The sequence below is a fragment of the Pinus tabuliformis genome, chromosome 1_1 (genome assembly GCF_031772625.1).
Source record: "Pinus tabuliformis cultivar Carrire ecotype Pingquan chromosome 1_1, CPIR1, whole genome shotgun sequence".
NCBI classification, from domain to species: Eukaryota; Viridiplantae; Streptophyta; class Pinopsida; order Pinales; family Pinaceae; genus Pinus; species Pinus tabuliformis.
Genome location: NC_142297.1, coordinates 722,940,150 through 722,962,410, shown reverse-complemented (window position 1 = coordinate 722,962,410; position 22,261 = coordinate 722,940,150). Strand labels below are relative to the sequence as shown.

The following is a 22,261-nucleotide window of genomic DNA, read 5'->3' as shown; positions in this document are numbered from 1 at the left end:
TCTTCACCTTTCCTTCTACATTCATCTTCTTCTTAAAGACCCATTTGCTACGAATGGGTTTCCTTCCAATTGACAACTCCACCATATCCCAAGCCTCACTTTTGTGCAAAGATGTTATTACATCAACCACGACCTATTTCTAGAGTTTACCATCCTATGAATCTACTTCTTCCCTCATAATTCTAGGATCATCATCAGTAATAAATACAAAAAAATTTGAACAGAAAGAAGATGGACTATACCTTTTTGGCTGCCTTCTTTCTCAAACTGATCTTCTCACAGTTAGATGTTGTGGCTCTTCATCTTCTGATTCCTCTTCTATTGTAGAGTTTGATTCTTCCTCCTTTAGCTCAAACTCCATCTTCTCAGGTTCCTTTGGTAGGAATTCATGTTTAATAACATCTTTCACCTCTCTAAACACCACATCTCAGGTGTACACAACCTTCCTTGTTTATGGTTTCCAAAGCTTATAACCTTTTAAACCATCCTTATACCCAATAAAGATGCACCTTTTAGATTTACTGTCCAACTTTGTTCTTTTCTCCTTTGGAAAATGTACATATGCATCACATCAAAATACCCTCAGATGTGAAAGAGAAGGTTTCTTACCAATCCATACCTCTTATGGAGTCTTATCCTCCAACATTGATGAAGGTGATCTGTTAACCAAGTAACATGGAGTCTCCACCGCCTCTGCCAAAAATTTCTGTCCTAACCTGACACCACTGAGCATGCTTCTTGCTCTTTCCATCAACGTCTTGTTCATTCTTTCTGCAACTCCATTTTTCTTAGGAGTGTATGGAGTAGTCTTCTTCCATGCTATACAACACATCTTACAGAACTCTTCAAATTCCTTCTTGCAAAACTCTCCACCATTATTTGTCCTTGAAACCTTTATCTTCTTCTCTCTCTGGTTTTCCACCAGAGCCCTAAATTCTTTAAACCTGTCAAATACTTTAGATTTCTCCTTGAGGAAATATATCTATGTATTCCTTGTTAAGTCATCTATAAATGATACATAGTACACAAAATTTCCCAGTGATGGAACTGACACAGGTCCAAACACATCATTGTGCACAAGCTCTAATATTTGTTTCGCCTTCTTACCACTAGAGGGGAAACTCACCTGATTCTTCTTCCCATATGGACAATTTTCACAGAACTCAAAATACAGAGAGCTATTAGACATATTGTTGTCGCTAAATCTTGCACCATACTGCACAAGTGCAACAAGAGGCAAGGAAATTTCCCTAGAGGCAACCTATGGGTTGATTGTAGACCAATGCCTAGGACATCCTAAATAGAGGAGTGCTTGTAAGGTTATATGTGAGGGGGTTGCGGCACTATAATTGTCACGTGAAAAGGTATGAGGGGGGATTGGTTCATTTAGCTTTCAAAGAGGTATATTCCAAACAACGCATGGATCAAAATGTTGGGGGTATATGGGGCAATATCAAAGAGAAATGGTTTCTTCTTCTAGTGGTCGACACATGGAAATGAGACAACTTAAAACTAAATTCGTAGGAATGATGGAGAGTAGAAAAGGAAGGAGGGAAATAGATGCATAGGGTTGTAACAAACAAAATCCTAAACATCATTGTTCCAACAGAAGTGGAATCTGGTGGATAGGGTTTTAAACAACATAGAATCCTAAACCACAGTTTTCCAATAGAAATATGAAAGAGGGAGGAGATGAAGTGATATAAACAGAGAATAACTTATTGAGGTTTCAAGCCTATGACATGGGTACCTCTATCACCAAATAGTGTGAGAAAGGTTGTGCTCATACAGGTACTGCAGGCTATTAAAAAACAAAGTAAATCTGTAATACACATAGACAATATTCTCTATTTAGCAGCTAGGGTAAATCCATGAACCAAGGAGAAACCAACAATCTCATTACACTATTTCAGAGAAGGAAAAACAACTTATGAAATGAGGTTACATAAGGGAAAACTTACTGCACATTAATCATGTTAGGAATCAACAAGAAAATACCATTTAACTCAAAGGGTCCAATAACCAGTCCATAAACTCAACAATGATATCAGTGAAACCCCGTGAACAAGCAAATTAGAACCAAAATGGCATAACAAAGTTCAGCGCTCGCGGGTGAGAAATTTCAGAACCTCTATTATAGATTTCATCCCCTATTTACAAGAAGAGGAGGGGGATTTGATTTACAATCAAAATATCTGAGCTCGAGACCCAACTGTCATGCTAGACTAGTTGTCTCAACTCTGTAAGGTTCGACTACCACCTACCTAAATATTACAATAGGGATCGAATCCCTTTCTTGGAAAAATGTAGAAATAAATGCACAGAGAAAGAAAATTGAGAGAGGAAAGAGGAGGTGTCCCCTTGTTGCTTCAGTTGAGGCCTTGGATAGAGCCACATCCCTGCTGTCACTAGGCTTCTTTTCGGTTGCTTGAGGGGGTTCACTACTACTTGGCGAGTTTCTGTCAATTCTGCCTTAACTCCATGAGTGACCTGTTTGGTGGAATAGGAAGCGGAGTGAGAAAGGCATGTGTCCAAGCGGTCCTTTTCTATGTAGAGGGATTGGAGACCATGTCATGCCATTAAGCCTTCCTGAGTTCCCCGCATACTTCTCTGCAGCTGTGCCATGTTCCATTAAAGTCCTTAGCTGCCGGCCCATCCGGTCATTTAAATATCTATGACAATGCTCTCTATGAAACATGGTCGCGGGCCTTTTAATCATTTAAAATCGACGAACAGGTAGGCCATTTTGATTTTCTCTTAGGCCACTTATTACAGCCTCTTTTCTGAATTTCATTATACGACTGGGGGCTGGAACAAAAGGCCCATGTTTTTGGTGCTAAAGCTCTCAATAACTACGATGGGGGCCTTTTTCTTTATATTGCAAAAGTCCTCCATCAGCTGATTTCCTGTATGCGAAAACTTTATGAAATGTGGCTTATGAAATATCACATCCGAGGCCTTTTCCTTTGTTATCGCAAATCCCACATATCGACTCTTTAAACCTTGCTTTACCCTTTCTCTATGATTTTTCCTTGGCATGGGCTGGGTCCTTATATACCTTTCCCTAGTCATTTATTGCATTCGGGGGAGGAGTCCCACATATCGCAATTTCCTGCTAGAGGAGAAGGCCCCTTACCCTTTTATTTGGAGCGAGCCAATAGTCCGAACGTGAGGTCCTTCTAGACCCTACCATAATCTTATATCGTGTCTGGAAGGGAAGTATCGCATATCGCAATCGCACTGCACCGTTGTCTTAAGCCTTTAGCCCTTAACTGTTGCGATCATCGATCTATGGGGTGACATCATCACTGCCATGTGTCACCCTATGAGTGGTGACAGGTGGCACCCGAAAATGGCCCCATGTCACCCCTGAAAACACTGAAATCAAGTGACACATGTCCTCTGCCATGTCATCAACTGTACTACCACATCACTACTGACGTCAACTGCCCTGTCAGCTCTGAAGACCAATCGCATGCCGCCACGTGGACCCCTAGAGGAGAGAGAAAAAGGTCTGCCCAACCCTGTTTTGCAAGCCATTCCTTTGTTAATGAATTTTAGCCTTCCCGAAGATACAACACTTTATTGCAAATTGGCCCCCACATGGTCTTTGGAGTTCAGAACACCGCCAATATGCCAATCGTTGAATGTCGATACTGCTATACTGCCACATGGAGGAGAGAGAAGGGGGTGGCCCGCTCTTGTTTTGATCCGCTTTCCTTTGTATTTCATTTCCTTGACCCCCAAATGATGCACTAATTTATCGCATGGTCAGTGATCTTATAGATCTTTAAGTTAAAATCTCGTTGATACGCCGATCGCCAATATCGCAGGAATCTGAGACTACCGACAAATGTTGGGTCGTGACCCCCCGACCGTTGATATGCGATATCGACGATTGACAAATTGTTGTTTCATGCTTCGTTAGTTCTCCATACCTGTCTGAACACCGATATTCAATATGCGATGAGCCTCCGAGGTCCCAATTGCGATTTTTCTCCGTACTTAGCCATTTTCCCTGTTTTCTGAGTTTTTCAAAGGAATTCTTCAATAGGGTCTAACTTTTGGTCCAGGAACCCTTTTTTGGACTTATATATCACTGAAAATTTTATTCTAAGCACTACACAATGGAGAAGGTACCCTCAAGCTCTGATAGTTTCTGTGCCTCAAATATTGGCATCAACTTCAATGATGTTTGGCACTTGAGGCAATTGATAACTTGTGAAGCAGTGAGTGACAACACATAACTTCTATCATACCTTTACCATGAAGTGTTCGAAGGCCATTCTCTCCAATATGTCCAAGCCTTTGATGCCATAGCATGGTATTTTCTCTAGAGACCACTAGATTTTCTGCTCCACTTTCAGGAACCATAAAACTGTTGCACCCATCAATAATAGTGCTACCTTGAAGCCTATGTAGAGTTCAAATCTGAACTCCTTGCATCAATACTAGACCTCCCCGAACCATATTGAAATTATCTTTCTTGAACACTATTTTTACACCTGCATCATCCAACTTGCTTACAGAAATCAGATTTCTGGCCAATGCAGGAATGTGCAGAACACTTGAAAGTGTTCTAATCCTTCCACCTTGCAACTTCAAATTGACTTTTCCATGACCAATGATTCTAGCCTTCATGTCATCCCCTACGAAGACATCACCACCATCATATTTCTCATACTCGCAAAACCACTCTCTATGGGGAGTGAAGTGAAAGGATGCACCTGAGTCACTCAACCATGCCTCATGATCTACATGTGTACTTGATTAAGAAGCCAAGTACACATCCCCACCTTCATTTGAGGTGGTTTTCACCTCTGGAGAAGGAGCATCATTAGATCCCTTTCCTTTCTCATGAGCTTTAGATTTACATTCCCTTTTGTAGTGGCCTTCCTTTTCGCATTTCCAACACACCTTTACATGTTTTCCTGGAGATTTAGATTTCCCTCTAGATTTAGATCTCCCACTCAAGAACATATTTATGTTTATGATCTGGTATCTTCCTCGTACTGACAAGGCATCACCATTCTGGCCCTCCATATTTTTCCGTATCATCTCTTACGACAGCAAGGATGAGACTATTTCATCAAACTGCAAGGGAGTTGCATTGCTACCTATTGCAACAACAAGAATATCCCACGAATCTAGTAGAGAACACAATAAACTAATGAACTTATCTTCATTTGAAATTTTAATATTAACAGATAATAACTGACTCACCACAGTATTAAATGTGTTCAAATACTATGTCTCCATCTTTCATCCTTAGGTTATACAACTTTTTCCATAGGAACAATTTATTCACCAGAGACTTAGATTGGTACAAAGTCCCTAACTTGTCCCACAAAGCCTTGTCGAATCTTCTCTTGATACATTCAACAATACTAAATCTGATACACAATCGTATTGTGCTCTTTGCCTTCCGATCCAACTTTTCCAATCTTCAGCTGACATTGCTGTTGGTTTAGTACCTTGATCTACCATGATCCACTGATCTTTATCCACCAACTGAGACTCCATATTGAGTTTACACAACTAAAAACTCTGACCATTAAATTTCTCTATCTCTATCTTTCCACTACTCGCCATCTTCTTTCACCACAATAATTGATCCCACAGATCTCCCACCAAATATGGTCTACCATAGGCCTGAGAAAAAACCCCTCAGCAAAAAAGGCGACCCCTTGAAGCCAAGACAACTCTGATACTAAATATAGGTTGTAACCTCGTACAAAAATTACCTGCATACAAATTCTAAAAATAGAAAATAAACAATGGCGAGAACATAAAACATAAAACATATATATACAGATTTTCCCCTAGATCCCAAAATCGGGACTACCAGATTGATTGTTCATTATGTTCCTTTCAATGTTACAATACATATACATGCATGCCAAAGCATCCATAAACACCAATCCACTAACCCTGGATTAGAACATAATTGTAGTTCCCTTGACCGGATCTACGAAATACCATGGACCAAAAACCATGTGTGAATTCCATGCGCAAAACCATATTAGGTCCGCCCACCTAATATAGGATCCAAATTTTTTTTCCTGGGGTGCTGCTCCGAACCCTGTGTAGGGGGGCTTCCACCCCCTACATACCCCCCGACAAGGGGGAGTAGCCACCCCCCTTATGACCCCCTAGTAGCGCCCGACGCAACATACATAGCCCTATAATGCCCCTGCACATGGGATAGTCGTGGAAAGAATATAACACAACCCCACACAAGGAACCTGAGATTACCTGATAGAGAGAGCTCAACACATAGTAAGAATTCAGCAGGCCAAGCACCATCATTCCTTTTATTTTTGCTCCACATGTCACACTAAGGTATTTTACCTCCAGAATTTTCCCAATATACCCTGCTATTGCCTGCTTTGACTGTGGTTCTCCATCTTCCTCTATTCTCTATGCCCTGTATTTTTTAAGCCCCTGTGATCCTAACTTGTCCAAAACAAAGTCTCCAAAAATGAAAATATCTTGGTTTACCCTAAAATTAATCACAAACAAATGAGAAATATTATTATAGACTTACCTATGTGAGGATTGTTTAATCCTTTGTTAGAAGGGTCTATCCAAATCTTAGTGAGTTGGATCAGAATAATCAATACCAATTAACTAATTCCAACTTTGATGGGATTTTAATGGTTTAGACTAAACCTTGCTGAAGCAATTTTTTTAGGTGTTGCACCATATCCACCATTCATACTTGTCCCATACCCTGGTGTACTTCCATACCTAGTAGGTCTATAGCTAGGGGTTGCAACATATAGAGGATATCCAGTACCTGCAATAGGCAGGCATGCTTCATAAACCCCAATAGGAGTTGGTTCATAGCTTTGCATGTATTGTGCACCAAAACTAGTTCCACGCCATGCATAACCTTTGGTATTTTCAGGAGACATGTCCTTGGGAATGACCAACTTCACCTCCATAATCTTTTCCTCGAACTAGTGAAATATTTGTTGAAGAAAACTTTGCACTGTATCCTCTGAGTCGTAATTAATAAACCCAAAACTACGATGTGTTTGTGTAGTGTGATCATGCCTTACAACTATATCTATTTTATTACCAAACTACTCAAAATACTTTTTGAGGTCATCCTTAGTAACAGAGGGTGCTAAACCACCAAAAAAAAACTTCTTAGTCTGATCCAGGTGCCTCCAGAGACACACATAGGACAAAGAGGGCTTATGAACACTCGAAAATCAAAGTGATCAGAATGATTTTGACCCAGGAACAGAGTGTAGATCTCGTTGTCCTAATCGCGACAGTGTGAATTGTTCGTCAATCTGAGCTCATATGAGGGAGAATGAGTTAGTAAAAGTTCTGGTCAAAGTTGGGCTGTGGGCAAGGTTTAAGTGTCCTACAATTTGACTGGCCCTAGGGCATGAAACCTAGCTCCTAAAAATGGTCGAAATTATGACCTCGTTAATTTGCCCAATATCTCTTATTTTCTAAAAAAATTGGAAAACCACCCTATTGCTAATAAAATAAAATAAAAATATAGTATGGTGGTGGGCCACCACCCCCGCCACCCCCAAAACTCTATAACAGAAAATAAATTATTTAAAGGCCGATGGGCCATGACCCCCGTTGGCCTAACTGCAACACCGTTCAAATTATCAAAGGTTGGGTGGGCGGCCATGACCCCGCCACACCCTTCTCCTATATATTAACCATATTAAAATTAATTGGGGTGGGCGCAGACCACCTCCAGTGGACTTGGCCCACAACCCCCAACCTTGTACCGTATGCCATGTAATGCGGGGTTGACGGGTATCGAGCTCATGCCAACCATGTGGGCTGGCCTGCCACCATGTGATGACCCCATGTAATGCCAAAATCGTGTACAACCAACCATTAATACAATGCAACGCCGAAACTCAAGGTAATAAGGAGGGGGGTTATGGGGAGCGGGCCACTGGACCGGTGGACCCACCCCTATTTTGGGTTAAAAAAAAACCATAATGTAATAAAAGTAGGGAGGGGCGGGACTTGATACCCTGACCCCTCCTCAATGATTTCCCTTACTTTCCAACGTGCTAACGAACTCATTGAGTAATCTACCCACTGAATATATAAAAGCCTTCATTTTCACAGTGAGTGGGAGGAGATGGAGGAACCAGTAGAGGGCATGAAAAACGAGACATATTTAATTTTTAATTAATTTTTATGCAGGTGGAACCATGACAGCAAAATTTCCTAGAGGGTGAAATTTCCGTAGTTTCCAAATTGGACAAATTTTATGTCGATCTTACACCTCTCAATGACACGAACCCAATGGCACAATCAGTTTCCTAATATGAGCAGCCGACTTGCAGAGGACACAGAGGAGGGAATCTTTGAGGAATCTAGGGGAATCTAAAAGATTCCTTAAGCCCTGGATTTTCATTGTCTCAGAATTCAGAAATTTGATAGTCAATTTTGCACTATTCGACACCACAAATTGGTTGGCATGTTTAGATTTTCCATTTTCTCATTTCATTTTTCGGCCACTTTTTTAAGTGGAGTGCAAGTGTTAGCATTCATGTGCAAGCAACCATTTCCATGAGATTCGACGCAGTGAGGTTGATGGTACGGCCAACTTCAGCAGTTTGACATCCGTTTCTTCAGATGGCCCCAGGATGTGAGGTGTATGCAGTGTATTCATGTACTTCTTTTGCTATGCATTGTGCTGCACAGATCCTTGTTTGATGTTTGATGTGGCATCTTGTTCCTTACTTGTTTTCATGATTCCTACTTCATGTAACGCGGAATCATTTGTGAGATGTACTTGTTGTCGTGATTCATCATGTTGTGTTTTGAGATCCCTTTGTTGTATGTTGATGGGATACTCATGTGTCACCATGTATTTTTTCATTGAGATCCCTTTCATGCTATATTGGCGGGATGCTCATGATCATCATGCATGAGTTTAGGTCATACTGATAGGAGTCCTTTTTAAATGAGAGTTCTTGCAGCGGAACATTTCTGGAGCCACTCCTGCATGAGGGAATTTTCCTTGTATGATAGCGACATCATCTCTTATGTACATCATCACTATTGACAACACTTAATGTAGCGGCCTACACCATCTTGACATCGGGGCCCGGAGACGTAGTCCATCCTAGAAAAACTCTGTTATCAATGACTTATGTTTTTATGTTGATGATGATTGATATGTTCCTCTTCTTTACAACATGCACATGTATTCATTTATGTTATTTTAAAAATGCAATCTAACACATCACGAAATTAAAAGGTCTTGGAAGGGTCCTTTATCACACCTGGACCCGGTTGAAGTGGTATCAGAGCGGTCTTTGCGTGGATGTGAATTGCAAGCATGAACAATGGAATGTGTAGCGATAGAGGATGAAAAAGTGATGTATGAGACCACGCTCAAAATTTCCAAAAGGGTGGAAATCATGTATGAAACTCTACAGAAAGAGATGGACAAAAAGGAGCGATTGCAGCTTCAGTTGCAAGCCACAGAAGAGGCCCTGGAGGAACTGAAGCACAACAAGAAGAATCTTCGAAGGAGAACGGTGAATTGAAGATGCGTCTACATGAAGAGAAAGAGGAAAAACAAAGTTTGCTACAACAGTTGCAAGCTAAGGACGAGGCCTTGGAAAAGTTGCAGCATGCCCCATGAGGTAAAATGTAATTCTCTGAATTCATGTATGTGTCCTGATGATGATTTCACTATTTTTGAAAATCATACCACAAGAATTGGCTCCAAACTGTTGAAGAAAATGGGGTATGAAGAGAAAGGCTTGGGCGTTAATGGCCAAGGCATTGTCAATCCCATCAAAGTAGAAGAATTACCCTGTCAGGCAGGACTTTTGTATGTCAGAAAAGAAGTTGGGGAATGTGCCATGACAGTTAGCAAACCACTAACAATAGATGATGAGCAGCCCTCGTCAATTCTTTCCAAATCAACAAAGGAGGTAAAAGATGTTTATTTCCTTTCGGTTTCATCGTCACATAGTATGATTTCTGTTGGAGATTTGGAGATCCCAAGTACTGGGACAAACATGAGGAACCTTACAAGGACGAGGCACGAGGAGGGATAAAAACTTGGTGTTAATAACCAAGGCATAACTCAACCATTAGAGGTTATGCAAAGACCTCAATTTGCAAGCTCGAGATACACCAAAGGAGAATGCTCGAAGGTGTCAGATTCGTTCGAGACATCGTCGAAATCGTCGAGGAAAGAGAATGATGGGAAAACATCCCCATCATCCCATGAAAGTTTCCATTGTAGGGAAAGAGCTGAGGCAATCTCTCATTACCATACTTACACCAAAGACAACAAGGAAAGGTATAATCAGTCTCGACATTCAAATGTTCATTTCGGTTATAATCATGTTTTTAATGATGAATGTAAAACACGGAATCGAAAAACATGTACCTTTTGTGGATTACATAATTATACATTTTCTAAGCGTTGGAAAAGAATGGTAGCACAAAAAAGGATGAGGCGTGAAAGACCCTCTCAACATCATGTAAACAAACAAATTAAGAAAATCTGGAGGAAGAAGACCTATTGCAGTCATTGCGATAGAAATGGCCATCAAAGGGCCACATGTTGGAGGCTCCATCCAGAGTAGCGCCTTAAAGACAAAGTGTCGATGCATGAACCAGGTTAAGCAGTTGTTCAACCATCGAATGCGCCACAAGTAGGCGACACATTCACCTTGATAAGTGAAAAATGGTTTCTAGATATGTTAGCATTTCATGGTCGTGCTTTTGTAAATCACTTTTTGCATTTTAAAATGTAAAAGTGATGATGTGTTTTCCATCACTTGTTAAGAAACAATGATGTCTGGTCTTATTTTGAGTGGCATGATAAACTGTGAAAGTGATGTTGTGTTTCCATCACTTGTCAAGGGAGCAATAATGTTTGGCCTTACTTTTATAAATCATGTGTTGTAGTGATGATGATTTTTCCATCACTTGTTGAAGCAACAATGATATGTTGGCCTTGTTTTCGTAGCTGGGGTATTACGTTCATCTTGTTGTAAACTTGACCACCGCGTATGTGTTATAAACTCATGGCAAGTGTGGGACACTTGGGTCATTAGTTGGTCATGAAATTCAAGCATGTAATTTGTGAAACAATGTACTATAGGTTATAGAGATTGCAGCACTATAACAAAACCCTATGATTAGCATCCCTTTTTGCTTCCTTTTTTGCGTCTAGAGCCCATTTTTGGTGCTATTTGTGTCCATTTTGCACCAAGTCTTACATCAAGTTTAGCACCAGGTATTGCAATAGGTTTTGAACCAGATTTTACACCAAGTTTTACGCCAGGTTTTATGCCAAGTTTTGTGCCATCCTTTGCACCATGCTTTGCATCAATTTTGGCACCTAATTTTATTTCACCAACTTTTGCATCCTCTATTGCATCCACTTTTTGCGCCTACACTTGCATCAACGTTTGCATCATCTCTTGCATCCTCTTTTGCATCATTTTTAAAATCATTTTTTGCATCCATTTTTGCATATTTTTTTAAATCCCCTTTGTGCCAAGTTTTTCATTGAGGTTTGTGTCTAGTTTTGCATCTACTTTTGTTGCATTGACTTTTACATATTGTTTTGCATCCATATTTACATCCTCTTTTTCATCTGTTATTGTGTCCACTATTACATCTATTTTTCTTGTGCCATAATTTTCACCTAGTTTGACACCTCCCTTTGCACCCTTTTTGGTTTCTAAATTTGCATCCTTGTATACATCTAGGTTTTCATCAACTTTTACATGTATTTTTAATCCCTTTTTATATCCACTTTTGCATCAATATTTGTATCAGGTTTTGTGTCTCATATTGCATCTACTTTTGCATAGAATTTTGTTGCATCAACTTTTGCATCCTATTTTACATCCATTGTTGCACCCATGTTTACGCTCACTTTTACATCCCTTTTTGCATCTTATTTTTCATCTTCGTTTGCTTCTTTTTTTGCATCTATCATTACATCCACTTTTGTTGTGACACAATTTGTGCCATGTTTTGTACTTATTGTTGTACCCACGTTTTCTTCCAATTTTGCATCCATCTTCGCATCCTCTTTTGCATAAAATATTGCATCTATTTTTGCATCCACTTTTGTGTTGGGTTTTGTGTCTCATTTCGTATCTTGTTTTGCATGTATTTCCATTGAATTCATATTTTGCATCCAATTTTGTTTCTCATGTTGCACCCGCGTTTGCATCCACTTTTACATCCCTTGTAGCATCTTGTTTTGCATCTAAGTTTCCATCTTTTTTTGTGTCTATTATTACATCCATTTTCTCATCCACTTTTTTTGTGCTATGATTTGTACCATATCTTATGCCTATCGTTACAACCCACATTTTCTTCCACTATTGCATCCACATTTTCATCCTCTTTTCTGTCCAAGTTTGCATCAAATATTGTTTATGTCTTTTGCATCCCATTTCAAATCTACTTTTACATCCACTTTTGATTCGTCCAATTTTGAAACTAATTTTGTGTCCATTATTGCACCGATGTTTGGCCCATGTTTACATCCCTTTTTTCCTCCAAGTTTTCCTCCTTTTTGCATTCAAGTTTGTGTCTTTTTTTTTACATTCATTGTTGTATCCACATTTGTTTCACCACAATTCATGCTAAGTTTTATGCCTACTATTGTTCCCATGTTTTATTCCACTTTTTCATCCATGTTTGAATTATATTTTGTGTTCAAGTTTGCATCAACTATTACATCTACTTTTTCATCCACTTTTTTGTCAATTTTTCTGTCTTGTTTTGCATCTACTTATGTTGTGTCCACTCTTCATCCAAATATACATCTATTTTTACCCCCATTTTTTTGTCCACTTTTGCATCCATTTTCCAACGCACATCATATTTTTTGCATTGATGATATTTCTTATGACATTGAAAATTATGAACAATTGATGACAATGTCAATAATTATAATGATGATGATAATGAAGATGATGACGATGACATGAACTGCAATTAATATGATAATGACAATGATGATAAAGACGATGGGGGTTACAATGACAATGATGATGATGATGCTAATGACCTTGGCCATTCTTCCCAACTTTTAAATGTTGTCATGGTCATAATCATAATAATTATCTTTGGTGTCATCTTCCAAGTCATCATCATCTGATCATCATTATCATTATTTTCATCTTGGTCATCATCAACAACAATAATGGCATGAATGATGATTATGATGTTCATGATGAAGATGAAAACAATTATGATAAAAATTATATTAGTTATGATGATGGGGATGATGACAATTATAATGACGATGATAATGGTAGTGATGATGATGATCATCGATCATCTCTAAAAAATAAAGTTGTTATTTCTCGTGTATATATCATGTGTCCTAACAACCCTTTTCAAGCACTCGTAACATTTTTTAGGTTGATGATATTTTTTATGATACCTATAATTATGAACAATTGATGACAATGTCCATAATGATGATGATGATGATGATGATGAAGACATGAATGGTGATTATGACGATAATGAAATGATGGTGGTGATGGTGGTGATGATGGTGATAATGAAGATGACGAACCTCCCTCTAAACTAGGGAGGTACTCATAATGAGACAAAAAAGTACTCTCAAGTTGAAATATTCATATAAGAAGGGATATGGATTGATAAGCATCAATGATGATGTACATCATCATAGCCAACATTGTCAAAATAGTAAGGCCTTGACTAACAAGTTTATCTCTCCATTAGATCAGAGCACAATGTAGAGAGGGATAAATTTGGACACCACTGCCTCTCTAGGCACTTACCCCACCAGGATGTTCACTAGGTATGTCCTCACATGATCATTTCCTAATCCACTATCATAATATTTGACACCGGGAAATGTAAATCCTCATGACTATTCTTATCTTGGATTAATGTACTTGACTTATGACGATTAGTCCTAATCAAAGTCCAAATTCTCAAAGAATATTGGTCCCAGATGTTTATCCAATCCACCATTATCCCTACTAGTTCCCTTACTAGGCTTACGATTGTTAGTCCTGGCCATAGTACATGACACATGGATAATATGATGTCTACCCTCACTCCCTCTCAACCAAAGAGGAGACATCCACAAGCATAAGATTTTCTCAAGCATACCCATCATTTTCATAGAGAATAACATCATTAATTTGTTTTCATTGTGTGACGCCTTTATGATTAAGCATTCATAGATCTGTGGAAAAATATTTCCCCTTTTGTCATTTGTGATGAAATAATATCAAAAAGTGAAAGCCAAAATCATTAAAGATACACTATACTGATTTATCTAAGTCTAAACTCTAAGGTTGAAGTGAAAATTCATGCAAATATTATATCTATGAGTTGTGCTAAACTTATGAAAACCTTATTCCTTAAGTCCTATATATAAGAAAAAGAAAAAGAAAGAAAAACAAGGCCCAATGAATGGTAACTCATGTATTCACTCCCTCTTTGGAAGATATATGAATATATACACTCCTAGTCACACTTGATCACATGTTTGTGATGGTTAAATCATGAAGTCCTCTTTTCCCCTTGTATTTTCACTTCATCATTTAAGCACCTAATTGAGGATCTAGGTGTTGGTCACTTTAATTGTTTATTAATAAAACAGTCGAGTGCCACATATATTATCAACCCGGGAAAGTCTGATTATTCCAAAGGTGACTACGTACTGTATGCACTCAATCTTAATAGTATTAAAAAGTTGTAGTATAAACAGTTCACTCTCTATTAAACCCCTACTCTGTGTTACAACAGTTACAGCCTGTTGCAGGAATACAATAAGAACAGATAATTAATTAAAGAAAACAAATCTGCAAAAGGGAGTGATGGTTGTCCTGTAACAAAGGATCAGGACCCTATCCTCAGAGTAAGGACTTTCAGCACCTGCCTCTGTTATCCAGTTCACCAACACACTCTGTAAATCCTAATCACCGGTGAGGCACTCATATACAACATCAATCAGTTAAAAGGAAAACAGAGTCTCGGCAAAAATGAAATATCATTAGAAGCAGTACTCATAAATAAGATGTAAACAGAAATCACACACACAACACACAACAGAAAGGAGACGGGTGAATCTTGTAATGAAGGTGGGCCCTGTCCTTCTCACAAGATTCCCCAGGACACAGAAACTAAGATGAAATACTCAGAACATAAATTTATTCATCTGTCAATATACCATATTACAAGAAAGATTCAGTATCATCCCTTCACTACAATTTATGTGTTACAGCTTGTTCATCCTCTCTCTATACGTCTCTCCCCTCCTCTAATGTAGATGTCTCCTCTTTATAAAGGAGACATCTATTACAAAAGATTTTCATTATACATTCTAGTTCAACCCTTTATACCAAAAATAGGAAAATCAGTTCTTGTTAACAGAATGTTGTTACAGTCATGTGGATCATGATCATTATGACCAATGTAGTAATTGGTCGGAATCCTTTGCTGTTGCAGATTTGTTACGCAAATCTCAACTGTCTCCTCGAAGTTCGCATGTTGTTCTTGCTGTTTCAGCTTTGAGGTTCGTGTTGTTCTTGTTGTTTCAGCTTCGCGGTTTGCGTTGTTTCCGCTGTTTCAGCAACTGCAAAATGTGGTCCTGCCAGTTAGGCAGTTTCAACAACTGTTCAGCAACTTAGTCAACTTCAAGGATCAATTATAAAGATAGCATGATTACGTGTTGAATAATTAAACATATAGCAATGAGGAGAGTTACTATATACCTTTTGGAATGATTAATTCAAAATACTAGCGAAGGCTTTCAACTAGGGGTTGAAGAGGGTAATATAATGACAAAATATAAGGTCAAAAATAGACAATATGGGATCCTAACATCCCCCCCAACTGAAAATGTTGCATGTCCACATGCAACGTCTACTCTGAATCTGAGTCGGAATACTAGGATGAACAGTGTTAATTGCTTATGCAGTAACTGTAGAAGGTGTTGTCAACCACGTCTCTAAACCCATGGACATTCTGAAGTTTCTTCCATGCTGCCAACTCTTCCTGTTTGGTCAATTTAAATTGAGCCTTATATTGTTCTCCAGGAAGCCATAAGAGAGGGAAATGAAAATGGTAGCCAATCCATTGTTTAGCACACTGTCTAATGCATTTAACATAATCAGGTATGCATGAGATCGCTGCCTGAAGATTGAGGGGATTGTAGGGATGATATTCCTGTCTTTCTTTAGGACAGTGTTCCCAGAATAGGTTATTTGCTTTTATAGCCAGAGCTCCTTTAGTTTTCACATAATTTTGGCAGTCTTCCAAGACTGTTGCTTACAGTTTCCTAATGTGATCGGTCATCCCTGGTTCTCGTAGAATTCATTGATGTTTTGCAATGAATATGGCTGCATTCTGCGGTTCATTACGAATCCAAAGAAGACAGTTCTCCTCATTGTGTGCTGCAGACATAAAAGCATTTTTCCAAGTAAGCTGATTGGCCAAGAAGGAAATAAAGGCTCTTATTTGGATATCGCCACAAAGAGGAAGTAAACTAATCTTTCTATCTTCAGGCATAGCCTCATTGTCAAGATAGAGTTCACACAGCAAGTTCTAGTCACTGTTTGGTGCTTCTGCAAAAGTCTCAATAAATTGTTGTGGTGTAGAGACCTGGTGGGATCTTCCATCCTTGATTGCTTTTAATTTGAGGAACGCTAAGCGTTCTCTCAAAAATACAGAATAGTTAAAAGAGGGCTTCCTTGTAGCAAGTAACCACTGGACCAAATCAAAGATGAGGGACAGTCTGGCTTTTAATTGCTTATTCTCCTTGTGTTGTGCACGAGACTGTTCAAGTACTTCCCAATTTCTGTATGCATAGTTGAGCCATAATGACTTCTGTTGCTGAAATGCCTTTCCTTGGGAGAGCTCATATTCTGTCTTCCATGTGTTACTTAGTTCTTGAAAACTGGAAGTCTGTGCGTGAGCATTGCTGACACAGGGAGGTTCAGTTCGTGTATGCACAGTTGTAAAAGACTTTGGTTCTAGTTTTTGTTCATCAATAACTTGGGTAGGCTGGGGTGGTTTTGTTTCTTCCTCTAAAATTCTTGAAGACCCTGCTGGTTCTTGTGTAACAGCAGGGTGTTCCTTTTTTATTATAACAGGACTGGCTCCAGTCAATGGAACTACAATTATCTTATATCCTGCTCGAGTATAGATATCCCCACATTCACTGCACATGTATTCACTGTATTGATCCTTCTCTGCATTGTTTTCAGCTTGAGATGCCACCTGAGCTAACATGTACAGATTGAGTTCCTTTTTATAGGTTTCCCTAGCCATTGTTAACTCTTGCTGATAAGCCTTAATTTCTGATTTTAAAAACTCATTTTCTTCCTGCAGGGAGGCTAAAGTAACCGGGGCTTCTGTAGTTGCAGGTTCCAATGGAGAAGAGAATTGTTGTTCAGCATTAACTTCATCATTTGCGTCCACAACAGGTGGTTCTTGTGTATCACCTATTGGGTCAGTGGCTGGTTCTTGTGTATCAGCCATACCTAGGGCATCTTCTTTTTTATTTCCAATAGGTGGTTCTTGTGTATCACCTGTAGGGTCAGTGGCTAGTTCTTGTGTATCAGCCACGTCTAGGGCATCTTCTTTTTGTTCCCCAACAGGTGGTTCTTGTGTGGCACCTGCTGGGTTAGTGGCTGGTTCTTGTGTATCAGCCACATGCCCTATATCGTCTTGGGTGTCTACTTTAGATGTATCGGCAGCTGGTTCTTGTGGAGCAGCTGCCTGTGTTGAGAAAAATGATGTCACAAAATCGTGAACGCTCTGTATTTCGGCACCTGAGGGTGAAGAAGGTGAAGGTTCAGGGCTATGCGGGATACGGGGATTTAGAATGATAGGAGGGACGTTTGTGATAATGGCCTCAGTTGCTGCAGACGACCTTGTTCGTTGCTGTGGTAGGGAATCAGGAGAGACAGTAGTTTTTCTCTTGCGAGCACTTTTCCTTAGGGTAGGGGAATTATCAGAAATGGTGGCTTCCTTAACTGAGGCCCTGGTTCTTCTTTTTAGTGGGGTTGCAACTTTCTGTTGCTTTTTCCTCTTAAGGAAAGTGATGAGGGTATCATCATCCGAATCATCGGTAGGGATATGGACTATGGGGGTGGATGGTTCGGCTTTATCAGGGGGTGAGGTCTGCTGCAGATTTTCAGTGCTCAATTGGGGTGTTTCTGCTGCTGGTTGCTGAGTTTCAGCAGCTTGCTGGGAGTTTTCCTCGGATTGCTGGGAATTTTCTTCATTTTGCTGAGGATTTTCCTCATCTTGCTGAGGAGGGTTATTGAGGGGAGGTGGATTGTGCAGGGCGAAGCCTCTATTTATTAGGAGTTGGACCAAACGATGGTGCGTGAGGCAGAGGAGTTGGTGCCTTGCGTTCACGGTATAGTGTGCCATATTTTTTAGACAGCCAAGCAGATAATAGGGCATATTTATTAGACGACCATGCCGCAAATGATTTAATAAAACAAAGTCGTGTTGGTAGACTACCTGATAACGGCCCTCGCAGGTGAAATAATGCTTAACAAATTTTGCAACCTTTGGCTATGGAGGTGGTAGTGATCGAAGTGCAACACCCCTGCCTTTGGTTTCCACCTACTCCCCTGGTAACATGAAATCTTGTTGTGCATTGAGAATGAGGTGTTTCCTACTGAACTAGCGAATACCATTGGTTGGAAGCCCCGAAACTTGTGCTATGTCTTCTTCTGTTGCTGGAATTTGCACCCCTCGGACAATGGAGTACCCTTCCCTCAAATTGCATGCAAATTCCAGAACCTACTGTGAATCAAAATTCGGAAGTCTTCTGAAGTAATCCATCCATCCTGCTTGTAGAAAGATTTGGTATGCCTCCTGGTAGAGTTCCGGTAATGCCGTCTAGCCAAGTTCATGTCTAACAGCATCTCTTCCCATAGTTACTGGTTTAGACAAAATACAAAGTGCAGAGCCGAGTTGATGAGGTCGAAACAGAGCAGAACGTTACAAATGAAATTATGACGTGATAAGGTATAGATGAGGTGGATTAGATACTACCGCGAGGAATAGAGATGGCGGTGATTGGCGTGTCATATAATGATTACGATATTTCGGTAATCCCCCCCAACTGCGGATGAATGATATGGTTGGTGGTACGACGCTTTCGGAAGTCGTGTCAATTATCTCCTCATTAACTTCAATTTAATATTCACACTTAAACACGCATACCTTTACATTTACCTTTGGTTGTTGCGCCAAAAAGTGTTATCTCATCCTTAATAGGTCGATGATCATTATAGAAAGGGTCTGTAAGGTATGAGGGTTTTTATACACAAGGTTTTTATTATTCACAAGAGGTAGTAGTGAAGGGACATTATTAACAGGATAAATGGCTGATTCCTTTGAATAAAGAATGATATGTTTCCATCGAAGTAATAGTTCATTCTCGGGAGCAAAAATGGGGACATTGGTGCTTTTTAGGAAAAATGGAAAAGATTGGTGTTTAAGCAGTGGGAATTGGTGTTTCAGCAACGGGAAATGGTGTTTCAGCAACGGGAAATGGAAGAGGGAATGAATTATGATCTGAAATGACATGGCAATGCTTTCCAATCCACAAATTAGTTCTTCCTATATTAGAATTTTTCTTTTCAGCCACCCTCCAAAGCTAAGATCTGCAAAATAATTAATTGTAACATGGCAACCCTTGACAGGGATTATTAGTTAAGAAATCTAATCTAAAAATAAATACATAAATAGAAAATTAAGTGCATTGAGGGATAGCCGGTTCCCCCAAAAAGGAATAGTGTATGTCTTTCATGCAAGTAGCTTTGAAATCCTCTTTAGAAATAGGCTGTTGATACAAACGAAGTCAATACCCATTCACTAATAATGGTGTTCTAGAATCGTCAATCGTTAGGAGTCTGACTGTTCCGTTTGGAAAAACAATATCTACTTCATAAGGTCCTAGCCACCTTGTTCTTAATTTACCTTGAAAATTTTCAAAACGGGAGTCATACAGTAGAGCCCAATTACCTTTTTGGAACTGCCTATGCTTAATAGTTTTGTCATGCCACCTGGTTCTTTGTTGTTGTATCATGGTTGTTTGATGGATGGCATCCAACCTCTTTTCATCCAATTCCTGAAGCTGCTGCAACCTAGCTATCTGTGCATCGGTCAAGTCAAGGTTAGCAGCTAAAGCAGTCCTCAAGGTTTTGATTTCAAATTCCACAGGAAAAACAACACTTTTACCATAAACTAATTCATAAGGTGAAAAACCCGTAGTGTTCCTCCAAGTAGTTCTGTAAGCCCATAATGCTTCAGGCAACCTTTGAAACCAGTCCCTTCTATTCTCCTTGATTGTTTTTGTTAAAATGGCTTCTATGACTTTATTTGTACTTTCCACTTGCCCATTTTCCTGGGGGTGATAAGGTGTAGTCATTTTATGCTTAATGTGATATTTCTGGAGTGTATCATTGAAGCCATGAGAATTAAAAGGGGGTCCTCCATCTGTAACTAGCTCTCTAGGCAAACCAAACCTAACAAAGATTTCTTCAAATAGAAAAGTTAACATTGATTCTTCATTAGCTTTGATGAGTGCCTTAGCTTCTATCCACTTAGTAATATAATTTGTGCAAACCAGTATATAAATTCTTTGATTGGATGGAGGATTAATGGGACCTATAAAATCTAGTGCCCGTCTTTCAAAAGGTTCAAGTATTACCTGGGGGTTGAGTGGTATTTCATCCCTATGATTAGGTTAGCCCATTCTCTGACAGCTATCGCAGGCCCTAACATATTCGTTGCGTCCTTGAAAAGTGGGGGCCAATAATAACCCATTCTAAGAACTTTGTGTGTTGTTCTTTTGTCCGCAAAATGCTCTCCACAAGGGCCATCGTGACAAGCCTTCAATATATCATAAACTTCATCTTCTCTGATGCATCTCCAAATTTCCTGATCGAGTCCTGTGTGAAAAACACACCCAATTATCCACTTTGCTGAACAATCTTTCTTTTCTCTCTGTGCGATAGGTGTGATGGTAGTTTCCCTGCAACTAAGTAATTGGCAATGTCTGCATACCAAGGTGAGTGAGAAGATACTGCAAATAAATATTCGTCAGGAAAAGAATCATCTATTGGAATATTTTCATCAGTTTTTAACCGAGAAAGGAAATCAGCAACTACATTTTCTTTACCTGGTCGATCTACAATTGTGATATCAAATTCTTGTAATAATAATAACCATCTGGTAACTCGAGCATTTGTAACTGATTTTTTCATTAAATATTTAATGGCCGAGTGATCAGTATGCACAAAAGTAGTATAACCGGTAATATAATGTTGAAACTTATTAATAGCATAAATGACTGCTAAAAATTCTTTCTCAGTGACTGTATAATTGAGTTCAGCAGGGGTCATATTTTTACTAATAAAATAGATAGCATAGGGAAGATTGTTTTCTTCTTGACCCAAGACAGCTCCAATTGCAGTGTCTGAAGCATCAGAGGATATATGAAAGGGGAGTGCCAAGTTAGGTCCTCTTAAAATGGGAGCTGTAGACAATTGATGTTTAAGTTCATTAAATGCTTTTTGACAACCATCAGTCCACTTAAATTCAGCATTTTTCATAAGTAACACAAACAAAGGAGAAGCTATTTTAGAAAAATCCTTGATAAATCTTCTATAATATCCAGCATGTCCTAAAAAACTTCTTACATCAGTTTGTGTTTTGGGGATAGGAAGAGTCTGAATTACTTGTACTTTAGCTGGATCAACTTGAATTCCTAGGAATGAGAGGAAGTGTCCCAATACAATACCTTGATTCATCATCATATGGCATTTTTCGGTACTTAAGGCAAGATGTGCTTCTATACATCGTTTAAGTACTTTTTCAAGGTTTTGTAATGCATCTTCAAAAGTCACACCATGAGTAAAGTCATCCATAAATATTTCTAAGGAATCATTAAACATATCAGAAAAAATTCCTATCACTGCTCTTTGAAATGTTTCTGGGGCATTACATAGTCCAAATGGAAGAACTCTATAGGCAAAAGCCCCCCATGGACTAGTAAAAGTGGTCTTGTCCTGATATTGGGGTGCAACCTTGATCTAGTTATATCCACTAAATCCATCCAAAAAGGAAAAGAATCTCTTACCTGCCAAATTGTCTAGTACCTGATCAATAAATGGTAAGGGAAAATGATCTTTCTGAGTGGCCTTATTTAGAGCTCTATAATCTACACACACTCTCCATTTCCCATTTTTCTTAGGTA

The 22,261-nt window shown here is 39.2% G+C and overlaps 1 pseudogene; it reads right to left on the bottom strand.

Annotated features, from left to right (window-relative positions):
* Positions 1 to 6,653: 6,653 nt before the first annotated feature.
* LOC149215930 (heterogeneous nuclear ribonucleoprotein 1-like) overlaps positions 6,654 to 22,261 on the bottom strand; it is a 307,019-nt pseudogene continuing 291,411 nt past the window's right edge.